The sequence below is a fragment of the Paroedura picta genome, chromosome 13, assembly GCF_049243985.1.
Source record: "Paroedura picta isolate Pp20150507F chromosome 13, Ppicta_v3.0, whole genome shotgun sequence".
NCBI classification, from domain to species: Eukaryota; Metazoa; Chordata; class Lepidosauria; order Squamata; family Gekkonidae; genus Paroedura; species Paroedura picta.
This window is the reverse complement of record NC_135381.1, coordinates 30,124,310-30,148,844: the sequence shown is the minus strand read 5'-3', so window position 1 is coordinate 30,148,844 and position 24,535 is coordinate 30,124,310. Positions and strand designations below refer to the sequence as shown.

Below are 24,535 nucleotides of genomic sequence, written 5' to 3'. Positions count from 1 at the left end.
GTAGAAAGGAAATAGGCAAGGGTGGAAGAAGGAAAGATGAAATAGGCAAGGAAGAAGGAAGCAAAGGAAGATGAGTATGGGGTGGTGTACCCATGTAATGGGTATTTCAATGATTCTTTAATGCTTTATGATACTTTATGATATTTTAATGTCTAATTGTCTCCATGGTGAATAATTCTAGGATTCCTTAAGGTTTTACAGTATTTAATTGGCTCCATGGAGAGTATTCATATTGTGAGTATTCCTAAGAAGAAAAAGAAAGGAAAGAGGAAGAAGACATGTAACTGGGTGCATAGTATTTCTACACTTAGTATTCCTAAGAAGAAAAATGAACAGAAGAGGAAATAGGCAAGGAGGTGGAAAAGAAGGAGTCATTCCTAAGGTTCTTTAAGATACTTCTTCCTTGCTTATTTGCTCTTCTGGTTCTTCTTCTTCTTAGGAATACTGAGTTTAGAAATACTCACCATGCAGCCAGAAGAATGTATTTCTAAGGTTCTTTAAGCCTTTAAGTTACAGACTTTTGGGAAGGTGGCCCAGTGAAGATGAAGCATGACGTTGCTCCGTTTGTCAGCTGTGGGGTGACAGACTGAAGAGAACAGCTGGCTCTCCTCCATCAGAAGTGAATTTGGACCCTAAGCAAGCAGAGGACATCTGGTAGACTACCACAGGAATCTTAGGAAGGAGAGGGTGGAGCTGCCAGCCAAGTCTGAGAAAGTCTTCTCTGTTGGTTGCCTAGTGTGTAGGGCGTGGCAAACTTCTGCTGGGGCCACAGAAAAGATAGCCCTGAAGAAAAGACAGAAAGACGGAAAAAGCAGCCCTGACATCTCCAAGCTGGTTCTTAGAAACCAGGGGTGGTGTGGAAGGAGAGGATTAGTTTGAACAAGCCACAGGCCATGGCGACGTGGCAGTTTCTGGTCTTTGCTCTCCTGCTCAGGGTAGCACCGATCGCCATTTTCTGGGGTCAGGAAGGAATTTTCCTCCAGGGCAGATTGGCCAACGCTCCTGGTGGTTTTTCGCCTTCCTCTGAGCATTGGGCAGGGATCACCCGTTAGGGGGTTGAAATAATTTAACTGAATAGGGCCTCTAATAAAATGCCTGAAGATAAACTCTTTTTGTTTGCCTGTTTCTTGTTTGCTGCCTTAAAAGGAGAAGGCTGATGATCCTCTCTCGGTTTCTGCCATTCAGCCATCCTCTCTAAAGAATCATTTCTCACGGGAATATGTCCAGTGCCACACAACCCCTTGCCACCGCCATTTTGTTCCTCCCGGGGCACCAAATCAGAAATACACCTAGCTAGGGTAGGTTGGCAAAGTCCTCCCTGGCCACTGGAGGGTGATGGGGAGTTAGGGTTGATGCTTATTATCATTTTGTGCAATCATCATCGACAGCTGCTCTACTAGTTCTTACCCAGTTCCTGCTGATTCCAGTGTCCCCTGTTATGGGGAGGGGGGGATTATGTCATGGTTGATTAAAACAGTTTTCTGTACAGCAAACCACAAATGACTGAGACTTAGAAAGTAATCCCGTAACTCTGACCTGCAGAGGTGAAGGAAATCAGAGTGAACAAACCTGCACATAGATAACCCATCTTATTCATTCTGAAAGAGGCGCTAAAGCTTGAGGGAGAAAAATGCACAAGTCCTGAAATAATCTATTGTATTTGTGTCCTCCCTTTTGTCAATCTATCCGGCCACATTCCAGGATAATATTTTAACATTTTTCCTTTTCTGGATGTGGGTATCAGGGTTGTCAGGTCCAGGGTGAGAAATGGCCAGAGATTCAGGGATGGAGCAAGGGGAGGACAGTGGGGTACAATTGCATTGTGTTCACCCTCCAAGGCAGCCATTCCTCCAGGGGAACTGATCTCTGTAGTCTGGAGAGGAGCTGTGATTCCAGGGCCAATAATGCCCTTTCAGTCGAAGGCCACTAGATCAGCAAGCAGGGCTTCCATCACCTCAACGACTCTCAGTTTGGCTGCTGCAGGTGGTGAGGTTGCTGCTAGCCGCCCTCGTCTTCCTCCCCAACGGCAGCTGGATGACGGGAATGAAGGGAGCGGCGCAGGAGAAGACCGTGGAATGGCGGTGTGGAATTGCAGTTGCCTGGGGGGGGGCTAAGGTGAGGAGCAGAGGCTCCTCGGCGGTGGGGAGAGTGGAGCTGCCTCCAATGTAATTGGTGGGGGCCGCCATCTGTTTGTCCTCATTTCTTAGGCTTGGTGACAAAAGAGGAGCCCATCCTTCGCCTGCCTTCTTACCGCCTCCCCAGTCACAAAAATCTTTCCACATGGTATTCCTGGCCCACTTTCCCTTTCTGTTGTTTCCTCCATATGTGCAGTAACCATCTAGGTGCCCTGAATCTGGGTCTCCTAGTCTGGCACTGCACCGTCTGTATTTCATAACCTGCTTGCAGGAGAGACAGACAGAGCCCAAGACCCAAAAGCGTCCTGCCTTCCACTCCGTTTCTCTCCAAACAAACACAGCCTTTCAGAGGGCATCCAGGTCGCACCAAGAGAAGCTCCAGGGTTAGTTGAGCCCGGACACTGTGGCTGCAGAGAGGGTATGAAAGCTTAACACCCAAAAGCTGCCAGCCAGAGCAGGATGCTTTTTGTTTGTCTGTGTGAGCCCAGGCCCAAAGTGTATCAACAGCACCCCCAGGCCCATTTTGCCCGGAGATCACAAGAATACAGATAAGAATACAAAGTATTTTGCCATTTGCATAACCACTCTCAAAACTCCAGAACTCCAGGCCGTGCCTGGAGGTTGGCAACTCCCCCGGTCAGTGTTGTCCCTCTTTACCTGTCTTAAAATCTGGTCACCTTACTCAGGGACCATCCAGCACCCCAGCTTTCCATCTGTCAACACTGCCGGGAATAGGTGAATGAGTTATATGGATCGACTAGGGTGTTATGCCTGCCATCGTTGTCTTTTGAATGGTGTTATTTCACTGTATTGTATTATCAGCATGGTGGCAATCTTGCTGCCCTATGTTTTTATGCTTTTGTTCGTTGTGAAGCACCATCAGCTGGCCGATCTGGGAGTTGGTGGTATAAACAAATTAATAATAACAGTAATAATCATTGTGTCTGTCAGTTTATTTCTGTAATAAAGGTACTGTTGTGTGATCATTTGAAAGGTCTGAATTTACTAGCTGCTCATTTTTAAACACTGTAAAATGAATTATTTTACACCCACAGTTAATCTGAACGCTCTCTCTGAAAATCCACTTTAGTGGTCTGCTTTTCCAAATGAAAATTAAGTATTTCATTGCTCATTGAGTCAGCCAGAAGACCATGTCCTCCTTTTGTTTGGGACTTTGGCCAAGCTATGGATTCATTGCTTCATATTTTCACCACATAACAGCCCCCCAACTGCGGCAAGCATTTATGATAGCCAGATTTAATGCTTTTCCCTCAGCCGTACTTCAAGGGAGATTTACAAAAAAAACCCTACTCCAAAAGAATATGTCCCTGTAATTATGGCTGCATTGAAACCATCTTACATGTGTTTTTCTATTATTTGTTCTATGCCATTATTCATGGGCAGCTCATCAATCCACTTTTTTCTCATCAACAAAAATTTGATGATGAGACGAAGACCATTTTCCTGTCAGGAAACAAACACTGTCAAGTTATTGATTTGGCTGCCAAGTTTGTACAGCAGGCTAAAAGGTCCCGTAACTGTAGAACAATTAATGCTTTATATATATATTTTTTTTCTTCTTCTTGGACCATAAGGAAGGCCGAGCGTCAAAGAATTGAGGCTTTTGAACTCTGGTGCTGGAGAAGACTCTTGCGAGTCCCTTGGACTGCAAGGCGAACAAACCGGTCAGTCCTAGAGGAGATCAACCCTGACTGCTCTTTAGAAGGCCAGATCCTGAAGATGAAACTCAAATACTTTGGCCACCTCATGAGAAGGAAGGACTCCCTGGAGAAGAGCCTAATGCTGGGAGCGATTGAGGGCAAAAGAAGAAGGGGACGACAGAGAATGAGGTGGCTGGATGGAGTGACTGAAGCAGTAGGTGCAAACTTAAATGGACTCCGGGGAATGGTAGAGGACAGGAAGGCCTGGGGGATCATTGTCCATGGGGTCGCGATGGGTCGGACACGACTTCGCACCTAACAACAACAACATATATATTTTTTCTTCTATCATCTTTCTTTGTGTGACAATAAAGGTCATCTGATTCTGAGTCTGTATTTCATTGCTACTTTTAATAAATTCCATATATTCACATATTGAAGGTCTCTTCATTGTATCTCAGGGGAAAAGTTTGTGTCTCAGAGAAAAGGAACAAGATGAAGTGGTCCTGCTGCCTGTAGAAAAGGCTTAGCCTGATTTAGAGTGAAGGCTAACAACAGGACCTTTGGAGATGTTGATTGGTCTGCTTCTTTCTTCCCTTTCCTTCCACCCTGAACTCTTGTGTATTCTTATTTGGCTCCACTTTATTGTATACCTTTATTGCTTAGGGAGAAGAGCCTCTTGTCGCGCAGAGTGGTAAGGCAGCCGTCTGAAAGCTTTGCCCATGAGGTTGGGAGTTCAATCCCAGCAGCCGGCTCAAGGTTGACTCAGCCATCCATCCTTCCGAGGTCGGTAAAATGAGTACCCAGCTTGCTGGGGGGTAAACGGTAATGACTGGGGAAGGCACTGGCAAACCACCCCGTACTGAGTCTGCCATGAAAACGCTAGAGGGCGTCACCCCAAGGGTCAGACATGACTCGGTGCTTGCACAGGGGATACCTTTACCTTATTGCTTAGGTGTTTGGTTGTCTAGGCTTAAGGTTTGCTCTGTGCCTGTGTTTGTGTATGTGTATGTGTGTGTGTGAGAGAGAGAGAGAGAGAGAGAGAGAGAATCTCTCTGTTGCCTTTCTTGTTCTGCTTTTCCAAATAAATATTTACTCTGTTTTCCATCTGCTTTATTTCTGGGCACCTCCCCATATCCATATTCCTTGGTACACAAGAAGCAGTGGTCCTTCAATATTACCCCATAATCTTGAAATGAAAGGGGGAAGTTTCAAATGGTGGGGGGACATACATCCGTAGGCCATTTGGGCAACAAGTATGCACTGCTGGGGAACTGCCAAGGCCTTATGGATTTGGGAGACTCTTCTGCAAACATGCTGGGGTGGAGAAGATATGTTACAACTCCCAATACTAGATGGGGTCTTTCTCTCTTTCATGTTCCTGAAGGTTTCCAGGCCTCCACGTGGAAATTGGCAAGCCAGCTGGCTGCATATGGAGATGGAGTCAGGAATCAAACCCATCTCTTGAGATTAGTGTATGCTGCTCTTTAACCGCTTCACCACACTTGATCTCAAGGTCGAGCGGGGGGGGGGCAGAACTCAGGAAGGTCACATTGCAGGTATAGGTACTAGCACTGTATTCCTGGGTGCAATAGGCTTTGCTTTTAGTTAACTAATATATCTTAGTTGAAATTACCTTAGATTAAACTCTGGGACTCAGGGCACGGAGCAAAAACCATTTTGCAAATAAGGGAGAGCAAACGCTGGCAGAGGCTCATAGTAATTGTAGTCCATGGACATCTGGAGGACTGCAGGTTGACTACCCCTGAATTAATGGACACAAGTCTGACATCAAAAGTCACAGGACTGAAAAACTTGTAGGGGAACTCTTCAACTTAAAAGGTGGAAAAGGGGTGAGGTTTTTAAATATTTTTTACCATAACTTTGTTTTGTTCTTGTATTTTATGTGGGTTTTAAATTGTTGTACACCGCCATGAACCAGCTGGGTCCAGAAGTGACAGTTAACAAATTTAAATATTAAATTAAATTTAAAAAACCGTCCAGAACATTCATTAAGGAACCTCAAAGTAGCTGTTTTATTGCAAAGGAACTTCAGGGATAGACTAGAAAGTGAGATTGCAGAAACGCTCAATACAATGGAATATCCAGGACTCAACAAAGATATAGGTTTCTTATCTCACTACATATGCTAATCTCATTCGATTCTTATACCACATTCCTCTCTTTATTTTATTTGGGACAATGTGACTGTAATGTGATGTAAGTAGTATGCAATAATTCAGAATCTAACTCTGGTCTCACGACAAAATAAGAAACTGAGCACCTTGTCGCTTTTGGTTATGCTTCCATACTTGGGTGGAGATGGATAGGGCAAGCAACTATCCGCCTTTTTATTTTTATTTCTCCAATGCTTTTGTCAACTACAACTGCACTCAAAAGGACTAATTACCTGTTTGAGCAAATAATAATCATACCACATCATTTAGATATTACTCAGTTTACTAATTTGCCACTAATTTACCTTTTCTTTATATCTGTACTCATATTATCCTTGTTCCATTTTGTCTGACATAGAGTGCATGCACTAGAAATCTCACACTTTGAATAAATCTTTGTTGTCTTAAAGGTGCTACTGGAATCAAATTTTGTTATTTCGTAGGCAGGTAGTTTTCTTTCCTATGATTTTCTCCAGCTGTGGCAATTTTTCAATCACACTGCCACAAAGTAATACAGTATCAGAAAATGTCAGCCAGAGTCCAAGTCATTCTGAAATCCTTTTTCTCTCTTCCATCGCATAAAGCAAGTTAAATAAAAAAGTACCAGATACGGTTACTATAACGGCCTACACAGCTGTGTCTCCACAGCAATGTCTCAAAATTATGTGCTTGGGGGGGAAATTGGAGAGATTAAGTCTGAGGCCAAAATGGAGTTTAGAAAAATAGGTTAAGAGATACTAAGTGACTGAAGGAACACTGAAATCATGACCCATCACAGCTACTAGCTTCAACTTCTCTAGTCTCTCGGTAAGTAATATGTTTTGGTTTGGTGGAATTATGGGTTTTAGGCTATCAGGTGGTTTCTTTTTATGGTTTCTGGTACTCCAAAATGCCTATCCATTGAAGCAACAAAGGATGGTTATTAGCCCCAAATTGATAGCATGTCCTCAGCCCCTCTATCCCATCTCAAAGTAATAGCCCAATTCATCACATGTTATTTGCTTGCTTAGGCAAGTAGCCAACCAATTAACAACCCAGTACATTATGATAAACAAATAATTCATAAACATTGCATAGATTCAAAAAGCCCATTGCTTGTTTTTTTAAATAGTCTCACTGTGTTTTTTGTGTACCAGTGAAGTATATTAACAGCTTTGATTTTTTTAAAAGGGAGGAAGGGATGGAAAACATCTCTCTCTAAGAACTAGATTATAAGGGCGCTAAATTATTCAAAAATCTATTTCCACAGCTTGTGAGCCCGTCTTTTCCAGTTTTGTAATGGTGAGTTTAGGCTTGTGAGTACAGGCTCTGCTTGTGGTTCTGGAAATAAATGAGATCCTCTTCCATGCACCTGCAGGAACTAAGAGTATCCTTTTATCCTGATTCTCTTTTCCAGTATTATTAATTAAACAGGCTATGTTCAAAGTAATGGAAGGGAAGACAGCATGGTATATCCTGATCATATCAGATCTCAGAAGCTAAACATGGGTTAGTACATGGAAGGGAGGCCATCAAGGAAAACTCTGCAGAGGAAAGCAATAGCTAACTGTCTCTGACTCTCACTTGGCATGGTGAGCCAGTCTGCAGTGGCTAAGAGGAGCATACTTTAATCTGGAGAACTAGGTTTGATCACCCACTCCTCCACACTCAGCCAGCAGGCTTACCTTGGGCCAGTTTCAGTTCTCTCAGCTTCACCTACCTCACAAGATGTCTATGGTGAGGAGAGGAAGGGAAAGTGATTGTAAGCTGCTTTGAGACTCCTTTGAGTTGTGAAAAATAGGATACAAACCCCCAGCTCTTCTTCTGCACTTGTCTTGAAAACCCCTTGCTGGAGATATTATAATTGGCTGTGATGTGACAGCACTTTGCACAAAGTTCAGAGTAGGGTGGAGGGAGGTATAGAGTTGGATGGTACTTGCCTTGACTGCTCTATCTCCATAGAATCCTCTTCCCAGGGTTGCCTCCCTCTACATCACTTTTTGCCTATGCCAGACTTGTTTTAGTGCAGAGATATAAGGTGTTTTGAAGCACGCTGGGGATTTATTGGCATCAGGCCAGCCATTTATATTTCTCAGGGAAGAGGGTCAAGAGTTCTAAGAGAATGAGAGATGGATTTCCACTAGGAGCAGGACAGAGTCTGGAGGTGCATCTACTCAGATTCCATGCAGGGGAATCTATCTCCCAGTGTTTGGATGAAGCATTTGAACAAAGAACTAACAGATAGTTCAACCCGTCTTGAAAGGAAAGCTCTCCCAATCCCAATTTAAAGGGCTTGCTTCATGTAGGAATGTCTACCCCATGTTTGATGTTCTTTCCAATAGATATGTGGCCACTAGGCTTGATTCCTATTTGTTGTCTGTGCTCTAGCCTCATCAGGAGCAATACACTTTCTTATTTAAAAACACCAGAATAAAAAAATCACGGGGTTCTAAAATACCTCAGAATGGTTCATCAAACGACAGACAAGACCTTTCTAATAAACTCCACCCAGATACAGGAAAACACTTCCTAATGGGATTCTTCGTCTTACTAAATTTTGATTTATAGGCCAGCCCTCCTTGCAAGCAGTCTTGGGTGGCTTACAATAACGATTCATAACAATTATGAATAGCATAACATCTGTTAAAACATTGCAGTTTCAAGTCATCCCAAGCAGGCCCCCTGGTATACTGAGGAGCTCTGCAAGAAGAAATGGGAACTAAGACAACTAGAGTGAGTTTGGAGGAAGACTCACAATGAAGCTTCGAAAGTATCTTATTAAATCCACATGAGATGGTGGTGAAGTCAGTAAAACACAACTTTTACTTGACTTTCATCATGTCTGCTTATTCACACCCAGCACACTTATTTAGATAGTTTGATCTTTCACTGACCTAGAGGAAGGGCACCAAAATAATAGGCAATTAGATATCATCTATGAGGCATTGACGAGTCATTTTGCAGACAAAATCTCAACACTCTGTGTGACTTCTCTCCAACCTTAGACACAGAAAGTGAAGTAGAGGCCCCTTGGCCAACTCTGGAGAGAACATTGAGTTACTTCAGATGACTCACATCAACTGAAGTGGACAGGATGCAATGAGACCAACCACATACTCACTAGACCCCTGCCCATCATGACTCCTAAAAACATATGAATAGGGGAGAATTCCCCGATAGGCTAAAAGAAGCAGTGGTTTGCCTGTTGCTAAAAAAAAAAAAATCTCTGGACCCATGGTAAAGGTAAAGGTATCCCCTGTGCAAGCACCGAGTCATGTCTGACCCTTGGGGTGACGCCCTCTAGCGTTTTCATGGCAGACTCAATACGGGGTGGTTTGCCAGTGCCTTCCCCAGTCATGACCGTTTACCCCGCAGCAAGCTGACCCGTCTCACACTTAGTGTTTCTGGGAAAGTTCGTTGAAAGGCCTGTCAAGGACCAAATATCAGCATTTCTGGCGGATATTTCAGCCCTAGACCCATCTCAGTCAGGTTGCTGGCCTGGCCATGGGGCAGAAGCAGCATTTATCACCCTAATATATGACCTATGCCACCAGTTGGACCAAGGTGGGTCAGTGTTGCTTGTGTTATTAGACCTTGCAGCAGCGTAGGACATAGTCAACCATGAGATTTTAGCTCACTGCCTTGCCAATTCCAGGATATGGGGGACAGCCATCAAATAGCTGATGTCCTTCCTCTGGGGTCGCAGACAGAAGGTAGCAATAGGAGAGATACTTTCAATCCACCACCTGCTCACATGTGATACCCCACCTCATTTAAAGACTCCTTCAGGTAGAAAAAAGCAGCATATAAGAACCAACTCTTCTTCTCCTCATGTGTATACACTTGCACATGGATTTTGAATTGGGTTTGTGACACAACAAAGAGTAAAAATCCTTAACATGCATACAAGAACACAACATAAATGTTAAGAACACATAGACCCAGGCTTGGTTTATCATAAGGCTCACAATCTTTGAAAGAGCCTTTTCAGTGATCAAAAATAGCCCTTCCACTTTGAGGGGGGGGGGAGCAAAACTATAGGTACAAGGTGACTCATTAAATCAGTCTTGATGCAGCCCAGCATCTAAAGGAAGCAGAGAAAGTATACGTGTATATTTCACCATAATGGATGTAATTGTTTCCACAGCATGGTTTAGAAATACTTTTAATTAGACGGAAAATGAGACAAGAAATTTCATCACATAATCCAAAGAAAGATTGAGATTAAGACTGAGAGAACCACATACACACACTTTTTTAAAAAGGAAAAAAAAAAGACTGCATTTACTTGTGTGTCACTCCTGGGGAGGCTCAAATCCCACTAATATATGCTGGTCATCCAGAGAGAGTTGCAACCCATTAAAAAAAAAACCCAAACATCTGCAAAATACATAAAATGTGTTAAGAGACTGTTTTCAAACACCTCTTTTCCAGGCTGTTTTCTCTTCCCTGGCCCAGTGGGCCAAGGTGAGAATGGCATTGTGAGAAAACAGTGCAAGAGGACAGAGAGAAGAGAGAAATGAATGCCTGTGTGCAAGAGCGACTGAAAATGGAAATGAAGCATGGTGCTAAAATTCGATCATTAGATTTGCCACTTTGAATGTCACTTAGAGTGACATTTCAAGGTGAATCTAGAGAGTTCCTGTTCAAGCAAAAGTCTGAGGAATTGCAAGGGAAGTAGAAAAGAGAGTTTTGATATGACAAACAACACTTCTTTGGGATCTGCCAAGTTCTATAGGAAAGAAGATTTTAAAATTCTCATGGCTCCTTCAGCTCCCAAAGCCCTGGCTAAACATATCCCTCTGTATATCATACCCACTCTAAAAAACAACAACATTTTGATACTTATCCCCCCCCCCCGACATTGGGCCTAATTCCACATATGATAAAGATCAGAGAGCTATTTCATTTATGTTTCTTTTGTATGCCTTTTAAATAGTGTACTATATTAATGTGAAATAGTCCTATAAGGATGTCATATGGAAATACAGCTTGTGCATCACCACTTAGGCATGACAGAAAGAGTGAACTGCAGGATAGCATAGCACGGTTATGGGGAGGGCTACTTCTTGGAGACGAATGCTGTGAATACCATGGACAGCCAAAGTTACCAACAAAATGGTTTTGGAGAGGAGCAGGCCAACTGTGTCATTGGAAGGGAAGATGTTTCGGCTGAAGCTCACTGACTTTGGACACATCATGCGATCAAACTCGCTAGAAAAATCATTAATGCTCGGCATGGTCAGCGGCAAAAGGAAACGTGGTTGCCAAAGGATCAAAGCCGATACAGGGATGGCCATGAACCAACTAAAGGAAGCAGTCAGAGACAGGGGTGCATGGCGAAGAGTTTCCTATAGAATTGTCGAGGGTCTGATACAACTGAACAGATAACATCATCATCATCACTTCTTCTGCCAAAATTCACCTTTTTGGATATAGCTTTTCAGTCCTCCTATTCTTTTTCTTTTTCTAAAAAAAATAGTTTGTTTGTTTTTTAATCTTTGATGACACTGTTTTGTAACTTCAGGCTTTGTAGTTGGTCTATGCTATATCCCTCAGAGAAGAGCTCTAGCAGGAGGATAAGAAGGTTGGGGAAGACACTGGACTGGCCATGACATCTAGAGAACAATATTCTGAAATTTGTAGAACCTTCTGCTTTTCCTCCCTTCAAATCGATCTTTGATCAACATGGTACTGATTGAAAATTTACTCCAAATACATTTTTCAAAGGCAAATAAATAGATTATTGGATTTTAGGGAGAAATGGAGTAAAGCAGAATTAAGAAAATGCTTCTTAATAACACTACTGCAGGGAGACACAACATATCAGTCAAAAATGCCTCTTTGGGTCAACAAACCAGAGCAGTTCAGGTGAGGCTCCCTAGTATCTACAGATATCAGGCTTGTTCACCAAATGGCTAAGGTCCAACCACCTTTTGACTGGTGAAAAGGGCAAGAGGGAGACCTATTGATTTAAAAACATACAAATAAAAACTATACTGCTAGTCACGGGACCTGCATTGACAAAAGCCTTATGCTAGTGGGGATGTACTAAGAATGAGAATGGGGAAAGTTGAATTAAAAAAAAAAAAAAAGCTTGGTGGATCCAACCTATAATCTAAGCTTACTTCTGCTAGCCTGCTGCTTGTTCCTGTTCACTTTCCTCCTTCATCTTCACATAGCTAGTTTAGACAACCATGCTGCACCTATTCTATATTCTACTCCTTCTTTGCTGGTATGGCTTGTAAAGGGCTTAATCTGGGAGGAGGGGTAAATATCAAGAAGCAGCAGGTTTGCTCCTCCCACCATGACATTTAAGACGCTACCACTCAAAGCTGATTTTTTGTTCACTTATTTTTTTAAAAATAAAGCAACATGCCTGCACTGATTTGTTGTGCATCCAAAAGCATGGAAATTGTTGTTTCTTTTTTGCACTGCCAATTTGCTCTTTCCCTTGCAAAACAAAAATCCTTAAGGCCTCCCACATATTCGAGATGACAGCTGACGTCATGCAGCTGCATCTCAAATGTTTGGTCTTTCTCCTGACTCTCATTTGCAGTGGAGCAGGTGAAATGACAAACTCCATTAAATCACCTTCCCATGAAAGTGTTCAGCATTGTTTACCATTGCACAGCAAAAGCTGATATTTGTCATTGATTTATAGAGGATGCAGGCTTTCAGCAAAGAACAAACTGTTGTCAGTATGACTCTTCCATTGGCTTTGAGGAACCAAAAACCATCCATCCTCATTGCCAGTTTATTTTAAAGTTTTGCTTGGAACCCAGAACTGTTGGTAGCCAATTCACATTGGACTTTAATGTGGGAATGCATGGAAATGGAGAATAGTGGGGAATGCAAGGAAGTGGAAAGACAGAATTCCTCTGCAGCCCCAGCCCATCCCCAGCCTATGGAATCAGTGTTATATACAACTTACTGATGATGGATATTGAGTGGTGGGACCCAAGGAATAGGTCAGTAATATAAAGAAAAATGAGTAGAGTGCTTAATTAAACTAGTGTATACAGCATAGCATTGCTGGCTTCTAAGAACACATAGGCCAAAACTAACAAAGAAAGCACAAACTCTGGTTGTGCTATTAAACTAATGTAACAACTATTTATTAGAAAACTCCATTCTAGGCTGGAAAGGTAAGAGGATAGTCCCTAATCTAATCTAGTTGGTGGGATGGTGCCTGCAGGCAGGCAAGATGGAGAAGAAGAAACGGGAAACAGGAAGTTGTCCCTAAGAGACACAGTCTAGTCTAAAGAGACAGCATCAGAGAGATCAGGAAGTTGAGTGGCCAGTGTTACTATCTATCTTATTGACTATGGTAAGGGATATTCTCCAGCTGCAAGCTGACACAAGAGGCACCACACAGGATAACACTTTCAACATCTGGAAAGGCCAGGGCCTAGATACTGCTAGCAGTGGCATGGTTGATCACTAGCCAATTAGAAGCTCTTCATGATATACCCAATTTTGACTCCATTCAAGTTTGGGAAAGATACCCACATGTCCAATTTAGCTGTAAAATGTGACAGTATTCTCGCTGCTATTTTCAGGACAGATTAAGATTCCCCCTTTCATTTCTATTTTAAAAACTGAGTGCCTGTGTCCAATTAAATTATCAGTGATCTCAATGAGTGTTTTACTATAAGATGGTTTGCAAGTGAGAGAGTCAGTACTGATCATGGCATAATGGAGAATAGGGAACATCAAGGAGCACCTTGAGGGATGTAGGTGGTTCTCCTGAGATCCTCATGGAACCTCATTCCAGGTATCTGGGGTTACAATCACATAACTCCACCTTGGCTGTCAAATGGTTACATCATATTTTTATAGTGTCCTTACAATATTGTACTGCAAACTTTCATTTTCCAGTGTTATCCCTACTTTGCTCTGAACTTTTCCAAACTTGTTTAGGTAAGATAATTTCTGAAAGATGTCCATGTGGATTTGCATTCATTGAGGATGGGCTGATACACATGATGCTATTAGTAATATAGCAACTAATACATAAAAAAAAAACGATCAGAAAGTGCTGAGTGTGCTAACTGGGCCTGGGGGGAAGGCCGAGGCCCCGAGTATGCTTCTAGGCCCAGGGAGAAGGCTGTGCCGCAGGAGGGCCCAAAAGCACACCTGCAGCCTCGATGAAGCCCTGGGTGTGCTTCTGTCCCCCCCCCCCCAATCCACCCTTTCTAGTGCCCGTTGTATTTACAAGTACAACGGGCTTTTAATCTAGTATTGAATAAAGACATAAACTGCACATTCAAATACATCTGATTGACTGGATTAATGGAGGGGGAAGGATTCTAAAGTGAGGAATGGGAAGACAAAAGATTGGTTTCTCTATACAGCAGTCATTCTCAACCAGGATTATACATACCCCACCCTGCCCCTTAACTGGAATAACCCCTCCCGGGCTCTGGAATAACCCTGGGATTACTATTAACCTTGGTTGAGAATGACTGGTATCTGTATTTAAAACAAACAAACAAACAAACAAACACTGACCTGAGGAGGAATAAGGAGGATAGAGCAGCTTTCTACTCATCTCCCTAGTCTATGGTGGCCCAAAGTTACAAGTGCTTTCCTGGGGAGAATTACTGCTTTGCTTTGTGGGATTTATTATAGCTGATATAAATGCTTCCTTTTTTTGCTCGGGCAAGGTACCGTCCTTATTTAACACACCATTTATGTTATTAGTGATGACAGGCACATTTAAAACATGGGACTTCTGGGAGCATCACAGGGAGGTATGGCCAGCTGACATCACTTCCAGGGTCAATCAAAGCTTAAAGACTATTTCAAGGGTTACCCCATATTCCAAAGGTTGAGAATGGCTGCTATACACATATTATCAAAATATGATGGCAAAATACAACCAGGAATCAGCTTGTCCCTATTGCAGATGTCTCATCTCCCACTGCATCAAGAGGATTAAAATATATGAGTATATTTTGGGTTACAACTGTTACAATACTATTCTCTCTCCTAATGCAACTTTATGCATATTTCTTTTTGCTTGCTTTTCTCCCTGTTCAAAAAAAATCACTACTACTTTGGGACTATGTCTGAATTTAAGGGGGGGGGGGAGAATAACCAAAGTTTAAATGCCAAACATTTCAGAAAATCTATCTGCCCTAAAGACAGATCGTTCTTTTGACAAAAACCACAGGGCCATAAAATGAACATTCAGTGAACAGGTTAGAGAAAGAGAAAATTAAAAGTTTTCCTCTTTTGCCACTAGCGTTTGAAACTAATCATTTCTTGACATGATAGGAGAGCAACGCTTTAGGAAGATAAATAACTAGTCACATATCCACAAGTATCAAACCGATGTTGAGCTATTTATAGAGTAGAAAGAAACACCGAAAGTGTAGTTTAGTCCAGAATGTGCCCAGACAATTTTTAAAAAACCTTAATTAATCTCTTCCCACCCAAAACATACAGTAAAGAATGAGTTCTGTGAGAGAACAGCTATTCCTGCGCTGGATAAATTTCCTAAAGAAGCTTAAAGATACATCAATTCAAAGACTGTTTACGCACTAGAGGTTTCATGCTGGGCTGCAGGCTGGAGTTTTAGTTGTGGCAGGTTGCCCAACCTCTTCCTGCACCCACATGGGGGAGCATTTGGCCTGGTGCACCTCATCTGCCCCCGATTTGTGCTCCTGCACAGGAGCTGGAGCAGTGAAGTTCCCAGTGCATAAAAGATCAAAGAGATCTTTTTGAAGGGTATGCCCTCCAAAGTGCCCATGAAGTTCTACAAGGGTACGATTTTGAATGTATTATCCCTGCTGTTGTGACTTATCTTCCCCATTCCTTGTTTTGATTTTCACTATCCTTTGCACTAACCAAACCCAAGACCAGGGCTTTCCAACCATGATAATGCAGTCTGTGGTTAAAAGGTACTGTGCTCAAAAGATTGAAAAAGGCTTTCCAAGACTGTTAATTTTTGTGCCATTCTCCATTTCTTCATATTACATAGTCCCTGTATGTATACCTGTACACATACTTTATGCCACCTGTCCACCCAATTAGGGTCCACAATATACATGGCATGCAAAATGGTAGAATATATATTACAAACAAATCTAACAAACCTAGGAACAAGACATAACAAAATCAACAATAATAAAGCATAAAATACTGGAAAAAAATTAAAAACTGAATCCTATAAATGAACATTCACTCAGTTTGAGGCTTGTGTTCTTACTCCATTGCATTCATATCCACAATATAAATTATCACAGGATTTCTCAACCAGGGTTTCATGAAACCCTGGTGCTTTTTGATGGCCCTGGAAGGATTTTCTGAATGGGTAGGAGTTAATTAATTTTAAATATATTTGTTAAATATTTATCAGGTGATACAACCATATATGGTCATGTTGATCTACTGACCTCTCCCAAAATGGCCAATGTGGTGCCTGGAAGGAGTGGGAAGGGGAGGGGCCTTGGGTGGGAGGATATACAGCTATGCTTCCCAACCCTATACTCCATGATCACATCACTTCTGGGGTTTGTTGAAACCTTAAGAATGTTTCAGGAGGTTCTCAACAGTAAAATAGTTGAGAAAGGCTTAATTAATCCCTCAAAGGAAATGATACACAAAGGGGCCTTACTCCATCTCCTTTATGGTATGGAGGGATCACCTGATTTCTAGTTTGGAAGTGACTCAGAATCACTTCCTTAGATGTATTTTGGCCTTACCTAAAGGAACTCCTGCCGCACATATGCGTGCACAGTTAGGGCTTCTATCAATCAGGGCTCGAGTCCACTTAGCTTTGTTAAAATATTGGACGAAACATAGGAAAAACACTACCAATTTAATATTCAAGCAGTGTTTTGAGCTAACCTTGAATATTATAAATACACAAAGGGGAGGGCTCTTCATGTGTCCTTTAAAATCTGAATAGAGGTAAGGAGATACAATAATGAGGTTGACATCTATAAAAAGAGGTCTCATATAAAAGAAAAACATCATAACAATGGCTATCAAAGCAAAGTTCACAGCGCATCTAGAAATTCATTTTTAGATTACATTCCAGAGGAATTTTTCAGGAAGCCAAAATATTATGGAGTAAAACAAATGTGGCAAATGTCAAGGACCTTGATCCATCTGTTAAAAAGTAAAAGATTTGCATGCAAAAAAGCAAGATGGTCTAGGACTGCATTGGGATGTACAAGGCGATCCATGCTCTGTTTGCTTAATCCAAATTGGAATTCCTGTGCTTTTATTGGTAGTTTTAAATGTGTGTGGGGGAGGGGGGAGTGTCCTTTAAATATTTTCCCTTTAAAATGATAACATCTGAATTCTGACTCACAAAACATTCAGAAGAAATAAATGAGTTCATTTCAAGTCAGGTTCTATCAAAGCAAGTTTAGGGTTGTGCATTCAGACTGAACGTGTGTGACTGCTGGTTTTGCATCAATTATTCTACTGTATACTCTTTCCAACTATCCCAATACAGCTTTCTGTCCATAAAAAAGAAAGAAAAGTCACTCTTCTTTCCTTTGCATTTTTAAACATGAGAGTCTTGCACCCCTATCTGTGAAATGGAAAATTGGAGAACTTACAAGATCAGTGGTGCTTTAATTATTAAGATATTCTTCACATACATATACAAGAAAACAGCTAGAAGCAAAAGCAGGCATAAAAAGTGGAGTGTTTTAAAAAAGAAAAGCAAAAGACAGGTGCTCTCTAATGGAACTTTTTATATAATTCCCTCCACATACAAAAGGAGTATAGTGTTAAATAAATGACATAGTAAGTCAACAAGGGAATCACTCTGCAAGGCTTGTGTGCTTTCCTTGATTTCAGAGCTTGTTCATGCAGAGTAAACCATATGTGTGAGGTGATATGCAACTCTGGCAGAAAATATGAATGCGGCTTTCAGCTCATTGCTGACAATGATCTGGACTTGTTAAATTCAGGTCCACATGACACAGAGGCACTCAATTAGAAGTGACAGGCATCTCTGCTTTCTAAGCTCACTGTCATATTCCTGTTGGGACATCGTAGACTGACTAAGACACTCCGTTCTAAAGTTCTGAAGGAAACAAAACAAAACAAAACAAAACAAACTTTTTGAAATGAGGGCCAATGGAGGAGGAGGGCAGGAAGAAGGGATACAAAGATGTTGACCACCTGTTTCTAAAAGCCCACCCACACATACATGCCCTTCCAAAGCAGAATCATTGTGGGTAGAAATCTAAGAATCATAGTAACTGTTCAGATTTTGGCACTTGCTAGAAGCCCGCTGATCCCACATGCTTCAGTAGAGTCACCCGTTAGCGGATACCTTTGCTTCTTTATCAACATCTGCATTGCACCAGCCAGAAGTGGTAGACAGCTACCCAAATATGACTGCCAACATTCACTGATGAATAAGTAAAAAGAGGGGGAGAACAGGTATCTGTTGCAAGATAACATTAATCCGAACATAAATCTGTCTTTTCCACATCTGAATGCCAACACTAACCATCATAACAAAGTTCTTAAAATTAGGATGTCTAGTGATCCTTTCTTAGAGTTACCTGGAAGGAAACATAAGTAATGTGTCCTTTAAACATTATAGGTTTATGTCCAGAAATATACCTGGAAGGAAACAGAAGTAATATGTCCTTTAAACAGTATAAGTTTATGTCCAGAAATATACGAAGCTTCCTGAGTCAGCCAACTGGTCCAGGACTAGTCAAGGACAATCCTTATCCAGCGTGAATGGTCTTTTGTAAAATACACGTGTGAGAGTCCAGCCAATTGCTCCAAGTAAGCAGACTTAATTGAAGAAAATCTCTTTATTGAAAATATAGTAATGCTAACTTCTCTAAATCCTTGCTAAGACTAACTTCCCATAAACTGTTGCTCTGTCTTAGCCTCCAATCCCCCTGGGTTCTGCTTGCCTGCCTATTTGGGCACAAAACTCCCCAGATCCTACCCCAATAGCCAGACAAAAAAGACAGAATTCCTGGTGCAAAGTACATTGCCCCAAACCAGTTACAAATCACACCTAGAACAATCAGTTATATAGAAAGGAAAGCAGAGAGAGAGAGAGGAAAAATAACATGTAGCTTTCCTGGTGTTGCTTCACTAGTTTCCAAAGAGGTAATGGGAGAGCTGGAAGTGAAGAAAGGAGAGAATGGGGGAGCAGTGGGGAATATGAAAAAATGTCCAGCGAATCGGGTCTGACATGTATGATGTTTCCACATACATCTTGCACAAAAATCCAATTCCTCTATATTTTATTTTTAATAATCCACTAGCAAACTCTTGACCATCTCAGTATATAAACAAGTTCTATATACTATTGCTTATAACTCAATGCATTTTTGGCAGATGAGTGATCCATGACAACAGAGCAGCCATCGATATTGTGTCTACATTTTTTGTGTGGCTAGAGTTTGCAAATTAATAGCACACTGAAGACCACTTCCTCTGTGATATTAGAACACGGCATGGTGAAAGGAAAGGAAAGAGATTTTAAGGGGTGTCCATACGCACTCAAGCACAACTTTTCATTGCCAAAAACTGATTGAAACTGACATTCTCAGAAAGCAGAATTCTATGTCCAACATCACATTCTTGGCTTGTCCTGCACACACAATTTCATGCAGCACCTTGGTATATATTCAGCCTGGCTTATAGATCTGAAGTAGCACCTTTCTTTGTGCCTCAAAATCAACAGAGATTGTGGAGGTGTTACCATTTCATTTGGCACCACCTGGACCTTCCAAATAGGCATCAAAAACTTCCCTTGTAAATTGTGTTTGACAGTAGAGAGCAGGTGTCTCCTGCGACAGATTGTCTCGGGAAAACTAAAACAAGAGCTCTGAGAAATTACAACATGGATTAATGATTCTGCACACTGCAAAGAGCAAGAATCATCATACTGTACTGAGACCCAGTACGTATGCAGTGATTATATTTTAAATGTATATCCTGCCCTTCCATCTGACAGGCTAAAGGCAAATAACAATCAAGGTCCTCTTCCTCTTTTTTTTCTTGAAAGCGCATATAACGCCGTTGTCTCCCCCATAACAACGGATGTGAAAGCTGGATTCTGAAGAAGGAAGACAGGAGGAGAATAGATGCTTTCAAATTATGGTGCTGGAGATGAATGCTGCAAATACTATGGACAGCCAAAGTTACCAACAGGATAGTTTTAGAGAGGAGCAAACCAACTATGTCATTAGAAGGGAAGATATTACGGCTAAAGCTCACTTACTTTGGACACATCATGTGATCAGACTCACTAGAAAAATCATTAATGCTCGGCATGGTCAGCGGCAAAAGGAAACGTGGTCGCCAGAGGATCCGCTGGCTCAACACAATCAAAGCCCATACAGGGATGACCATGAATCAACTAAAAGAAGCAGTCAGAGACAGGAGCGCATGGTGAAGACTTTCCTATAGAATCGCTGAGGGTCGGACACGACTGAACAGATGACATCATCATCATAATCACAAAGTATCTGAAACTGATTTTTCCAAACAGCCTATCCTTGCTGCAGATAGTGAGGAGAGGTCAGTGGCAACCAATTCATGACCTTTGTCTGTCGTGGGCCCTGTTCTACAGAATGCACAACCACTAATGATACACAATACATGTTCCTGGCTATTTTCATGGTAAGGTGTAAATCAATTTTTGTTTCAGAGAGTTGTGCAATTGACTAGACCTAGGGTTATCAGTTTCCAGATTGGGCTTGGACATCATCCATGGATCTTCAAACAACAGAGATCTGTTCCCTTCAAAAAATGGCTGCTTTGAAAGATGTATTATATTCTGCTGAAAGTTCTTGCCACCCGAACCCCTGACCGCCCCCATCTCTACTCCTAATTCTGCAGGAATCTTCCAATTTAGAGTTGGCAACCCTAGCTGGATTAGGGACTATTCAGATTTTTAACTCTTCCATTCCTTTAGTATGCTTTGCCTAAAACAGGGATGAACAGAAGGTCACTAAAGAGTGATGAATCACTCTTTAAGCCATCTGAAGTAACTCTCCATCTCTTCATCAGTACTTATTTCCATATTATTTCCATTTGAGCCACAACAGCAGCTTATCTACTCTTGCCTGCTTTGACGAGCCAAAATACTCTTGTTTTAGTTCTTCTACAATAGATTAGCATGGCTACCCCTCTGGAAGTATTCCTTTTGGAGGGCATTCCATAAAGAGAATCTTTATGAAGAAATAGGCCTTTCCTATGTGTTCAATCGAAAACCTTTCAAAGGATGAAAGTACATTGCTGTTGTTGTTGTTTTCCTTATAGAGTTATTCTCATTCTCACTGTGGGCCATTTGCCAATTATTCTTGCTGGCCAGTTTAGGATATCTGTACTATTTTATACTATTTAAACATTATACACTATATCTATATCTCTCTGTCAATTGATCCATTGTGAAATGGGGAGATAAATGCAAGAGGGAGAATGTGTAAGAGAGAAGAAATGCTGCAAAATTAAAAATACATGGGTTTTATTTGCTCAGGTAGCAAAACTGAACCAAATATTTTTTGCATTCAAACAGTGATGTTGTGAAATTAAGTAGTTTTGCTATTTGAATTAAAGGCAACTAATATAATTTGTAGGTCCCTTATGGTTGTCTGATCCAGTCTGGGAAACTCCTGGAAATTTGAAGATAAGGTCTGAGAAGGCAGGGACCTCAGTGGGGTGCCATGCCTCAGAGAGCCCGATCCAAAGCATTCATTTTTGATGTGGAAACACATCTACTGGCACACTCCCTGTAATAGAAATGATAATGGATGTGATGTCTGTTTGTCCCGCCCTTGTCTTGACAGACAAGCAGGGAAAAGACGGAGCACGTGAGCTGCGGGATGGGCAGCTGAGGTGATGTGTGTGAAATTTCAGTTATCCCTTACTCTCCCCTCAATAAACCTATGCCATTCCAAGCACTGGTCCCACACATAGATGTAGTTTTGTAACAAGGTACAGGCAGATGAAATTCAATGTGTATAAACTCATATTATAAAAATGATTAAATTATATCATTTGGCATAAAGAATGTACATACATAGATATCTTGTGGGTTGCACACAAGCTGTGCAAGATAGGAAGGCGTTATCTTGCTTTCCCCGACTGTGTACAGGGAGAAAATTGGGGAAGAGTATAGTAAAGAAGTGAACTGGAAATGAATCTTGAACAATGAAACATGGAAATTACCGTGGCTTAGTTATTGCTTTCACCACTGGAAAGCTCCCATCCCAAGGAGAATGTGACATACTGGTATCTTGTATATATATTTAAAAAATCTAAAGGAAACAATATTCTCTTATTTAAAACCTCTGGGATATCGTTTAAGTGCTTGAGCATAACCAAATCCTGAAGTTACGCTGTGGCCTTGTTTTCTAAGACCTGCTGAGGGATGTGTGGGTGGGTGGCTGGGTGCAGTTATAATTATTGATGCTTCAAAGGGTAAGTCTGGGATCCTCTTGCACTGTTCAAGTTATCTCATTCCTACCTGCCAGTAAAAAAACAAAATGCTTCACGGGGATGTGTGCAGAGGCAGCACAGCGACCCATTGGCACAGCATTTTAAAAAATATATTTTAAGATATAATCCCAGATGATCCCCATTTGCGCTCTCCCATCAATTCTCACAACATTCACCAGCCCACATTCATTCTGAAGGATGTCTCTTGTTAATTAGTGCTCACTCACAACCTTTCTCTGTTTATTTAAGTGAATAAATTGGAGGGATTAAACAGACAATCCAGACGTCAGCAATTTGCCAAATCTTATCCACTATCCTATGAATACCTGTCTTCTTTCCAAACCATTGTCTTGAAATGATTAAAGCTTTGTTGTTGTTAGGTGCGAAGTCGTGTCTGACCCATTGCGACCCCATGGACAATGATCCTCCAGGCCTTCCTGTCCTCTCCCATTCCCCGGAGTCCATTTAAGTTTGCACCTACTGCTTCAGTGACTCCATCCATCCACCTCATTCTCTGTCATCCCCTTCTTCTTTTGCCCCCAATCTCTCCCAGCGTTAGGCTCTTCTCTAGAGAGTCCTTCCTTCTCATGAGGTGGCCTAAGTGACCATGAAGTGACTAAAGCTAGCAAATTCAAATTAGCACTGATCTGTACTTTTTTTTAAAGGAAATGCCCCTGGAAGAGGAAAATCCATCTTTCCCCAGGATATTCTGTGCTATGGGTGGCTCATAATGTACATATGCAAAGCAGGTTGGCTCTACCAGCAAGCAGGCAGGCAACAAGAAGGAAAACTATATAAATCTTCTCTGAAGTCCTGGATCTACCAGGCACTGTGGGTGCCTGTAGCCAAACCTAGTCCCCCAGGCTGGGGCGGGGGTAGAAACTGACAGGGTGGGAAATGCAAGAGCAGCAGGACATAGAACAAATACTGCCTCAGCTGAGCAGGCTAGGATAGAAAGGTTCAGTCCCTGAATTTGATGGCTAATATTGCTCATATATGCATTTCACTGAGGCCAGCTTAATGTGTTTATCTGAAGTCTGACCAACTGAGAATCTTCATACTATACCCAAATTATAAGAGGCCAATGTTGCAAAGTCCTTCCACATGTGATTCAGTAGTAGAGCAAATATCTAGCAGATCCTGACATTTCTGATATCTGGTGCTCAGAACTGGACATTTCAGAAAACTTGTGTTGGGAAAGACTGCTTTCAGCCAAAGATCCTGGAGGAACATGGCCACTCTGAATTTACAATACTGATAGCTTTGGCCAGTGACATTTTAATTTTTAACAGAGGTTATATCTGTGCTAGATGACCACTCATTCTCTTGTTGTCTGTCTAGGTGAATACAACTACCATTCACCCAGTGAAATGATTATGACGATCATGACATCTTTGTATCAAAATCAATGGAGTATCAATTAAAATATTGCATGATGGCTGACTCAGATAAAGGACCAATGTGTTTCAAATGTGTTTATTGGAATCATGGATTAGAAATGGGTGCCTTCAGTATACAGATGATGCCCAGCTCTATCTGCTAATGAGTAGCTGGCCAGGTGCCTGGTGGCAGTGACCAGGTGCAGTGACCATGTTCATAGAGGCAGTGATAGAGTGGCTGCAACAGAGCCATCTGAAGCTCAACCCTGAGAAGATGGAGGTCCTGCAGCCGGAGAGGAAGGGGCTGGACGAGGAAGTGTGTCTACCCTGTTCACAGAGTGCAACTGACAACTTTGCATACTGTCAAGAATCTGGAAATAATCTTTGATGACTCCCTAATCATGGAGACTGAGAGCATGAAGGCAGCACACCAAAAGTTTTTCCATCTTCACCAAGTGAAGATAGTAGCACCTATCTGACCCCAGAAAACCTAGCCATAGTTATAAATGCGACAGTCGCCTCCAGATTAGATTACCGTAACTCAGTCTACTGCAAGGCGAACAAACCGGTCAGTCCTAGAGGAGATCAGCCCTGACTGCTCCCTAGAAGGCCAGATCCTGACGATGAAACTCAAATACTTTGGCCACCTCATGAGAAGGAAGGACTCCCTGGAGAAGAGCCTAATGCTGGGAGCGCTTGAGGGCAAAAGAAGAAGGGGACGACAGAGAATGAGGTGGCTGGATGGAGTCACTGAA

General features: G+C 41.8%; 1 protein-coding gene and 1 long non-coding RNA gene across 10 annotated transcripts in view; one reads left to right on the top strand and one right to left on the bottom strand.

The window, feature by feature from the left end:
• The window catches only part of LOC143822950 (uncharacterized), a 7,619-nt gene extending 6,523 nt beyond the window's left edge, over nt 1-1,096 (top strand). For all 7 annotated transcript variants that reach the window (XR_013226324.1, XR_013226325.1, XR_013226327.1 and 4 more), the window contains exon 3: nt 1-1,096. This exon is cut by the window's left edge. This is a non-coding gene — a long non-coding RNA (uncharacterized LOC143822950).
• Nucleotides 1-24,535, bottom strand: part of PCDH11X (protocadherin 11 X-linked) — a 937,860-nt gene that overhangs the window by 306,362 nt on the left and 606,963 nt on the right. The gene's annotated exons all lie outside the window — the stretch shown is intronic.